Source organism: Penaeus vannamei, chromosome 42 (genome assembly GCF_042767895.1).
Source record: "Penaeus vannamei isolate JL-2024 chromosome 42, ASM4276789v1, whole genome shotgun sequence".
NCBI lineage: Eukaryota > Metazoa > Arthropoda > Malacostraca > Decapoda > Penaeidae > Penaeus > Penaeus vannamei.
Window position 1 is genome coordinate 4,789,518 of NC_091590.1, and position 3,080 is coordinate 4,792,597.

Here is a 3,080-nt window from a genome sequence, read left to right on the forward strand (position 1 = left end):
TTGTGTTGTGGATACAGTGGTGTGTTTGTGTTGTGGAAGATAGGGTGTGTTTGTTTATTTCGTGTGTTGTATGGTGTGTGTATGTTCATGTTATTAGTGATGGTGTTGAATTGTTGTTGTATACAGTGTTGTGTTTGTGTTGGGGAAGGATTGTGTGCGTTCGTGTGTTGTGTTCATTCGTGTTATTAGTGATAGTGTTGAATTGTTGTTGTATACAGTGTTGTGTTTGTGTTGTGGAAGATAGGGTGTGTGTGTTCCGTGCGTTAGTGTGCTGCGTTCATTCATGTTATTAGTGATGGTGTTGAATTGTTGTTATATACAGTGTTGTGTTTGTGTTGTGGGGGATGGAGTGTGTTTGTTTATTTTGTGTGTTACTGTGTTCGTTTATATTATTGGTGACTGTTGAATTGTTGTTGTTGCAGTGTTGTGTTAGTTTGTTCTGGTAATGGTGTGTTACTGCTGTGTTTGAGTTGTGGAAGATAGAGTGTGTGTTTCCCGGGTGTTGTATGGTGTGTATTTCTCCGTGTTTTTGGTGATGATATAGAATTGTTGTTGTTGTTGTGATGTACAGTGGGTGATAGAGTGTTAGTTTGTTCTGGTGGTGGTGACGGGTGGGTATTGCTGTGTTCGGGAAGGAGTGGGTGCATTCGTGTGTTGTGTTCATTCGTGTTATTAGTGATGGTGTTGAATTGTTGTTGTTGGATACAGTGTTGTGTTTGTGTTATGGATACAGTGGTGTGTTTGTGTTGTGGAAGATAGAGTGTGTTACTTTATTTCGTGTGTTGTATGGTGTGTGTTTGTTCATGTTATTAGTGATGGTGTTGAATTGTTGTTGTTGTAACAGTGTTGTGTTTGTGTTGTGGAAGATGGTGTAAGTTTATTTTGTATGTATGTATGTATATTCGTACATGTTATTGGTGATAGTGTTGAATTGTTGTTGTTGTTGTAATATACAGTGGGAGATAGAGTGGGTTTGTTTGTTCTGGTTGTGGTGTTGGGTGCGTATTGCTGTGTTGTGGAAGATAGATTGTGTTTCTTTATTTCGTGTGTTGTATGTTGTATGTATGTATGTATATTTGTTCTTGTTATTGGTGATAGTTTTGAATTGTTGTTGTTGTTGTGATGTACAGTGGGTGATAGAGTGTATTTGTTCTAGTAGTGGTGTTGGGTGGCTATTGCTATGTTGGGGAATATAGAGTGTGTGTTTGTTCCGTGTGTTGTATGGTGTGTGTTTGTTCATGTTATTAGTGACTGTGTTGAATTGTTGTTGTGCTAGTGTTGTGATATACAGTGGAAGATCGTGTTAGTTTATTTTGTGTGGTGTATGCTGTGTGTTCATTCATGTTATTGGTGAAAGTGTTGAATTGCTATTGTTGTTGTGGTATATAGTGGGAGATAGAGTGTGTTAGTTTGTTCTGGTAATGGTGTCGGGTGCATATTGCTGTGTTGTGGAAGATAGAGTGTGTTTGTTTATTTCGTGTGTTGTATGTTGTGTGTATGTATGTATATTTGTTCTTGTTATTGGTGATAGTGTTGAATTGTTGTTGTTGTTGATGTTATGATGTACAGCGGGTGATAGAGTGTGTTTGTTCTAGTAGTGGTGTTGGGTGGGTGTTGCTGTGTTGGTGTTGTGGGAAATAGAGCGTGTGTGTTCCGTGTGATGTATGCTTTGTGTTCATTTATGTTCTTGGTGGCTGTATTGAATTGTTGTAGTGTTGTGATATGTAGTGGAAAACAGAGTGTGTTCGTATATTTCATGTGTTGTATGCTGCGTGCTTATACATGTCCTTAGTGAAAGTGTTGAATTATTGATGTAGTGATATACAGTGGTCGTATATCCCGTGTGTTGTGTGTGGCATGTTCCCTCATGATGTTAGTGATGGAATTAGATCACTGATGTTGGATTAATGTTGTGAAATAAAGTTCACCTACTCTGTGCCTTTGTAAGTTGACTGCTCATTTATAATATTGGCGATAAGTGTTGTATTATTAATGTATCAGTGCTATAAAAAGCAGGTATATGGTATTTTTATGTAACTATAAAGTATTATATAGTTTAGCTGTATTATGATGTTAGATATAAGTATATATAAAAGGTATGAATGAGAATGAATATCCTCATAATACAAGAGACGTTTTTGACCGGACTTCGAATACATCTTCGACAGAGATGTATTTCTGACGAAGATAGAATCGAAACCGGTTAAATACATCTCTTGTATTGTGAAGATATTCATTCTTACATTCTCATTCATACCTTTTCTACATTTGTCAACATGAATACGGTTCACAGATATAAGTAATATGGACTTACGTTAGTGTAAGTAAATCCGAAGAAGTCAAAAGGCTTTTTGTGTTAGTATAAGTGTATCTGAATAGATTAAATGTTACATACACATATATGAGAGCTTTAGATAAGGTATCTAATTTCACTTCCAGAAGAGGCACTCCATTGCAGAATGGGTTAAGAGATGGTTAATGAGATAGTTAATGGTTAATGGTTGGAACAAAAATGTGCTAGACATCGCAATGATTTAACGGAAGATATTCTGGTTTCACATTTATTAATGCTATTATCGTCATTATTACGCTTATTGTTGTCATTGTTGTTTGTGCTATTATCATTGTCATTTTGGGTATCATTATTTGTATCATCATTGTTTATTGTTATTATAATTTTATTATTATTATTATTGTATATTATTATTGTTATTGTTATTATTATTATTATTATTATTATTATTATTATTATTATTATTATTATTATTATTATTATTATTATTATTATTATTATTATTATCATTATCATTATTATTGTTATTATTATTACTATGATTATTATTATTATTATTATCATTATTATCATTGTGATCATTGTTATTATTATAGCTATCATTAAAATCATTGTTATTATTATTATTATTATTATTACTGTTGTTGATATTTTCATTATTATCATTACAGTTTTTTAGAATAATTATCATTGTTATTGTTACTGTTGTTATCATTGTTATTATCATCGTTATTATTATCACTATTATTATCATTGTCTGAGACATTTTCCATATGACTGCAATTTT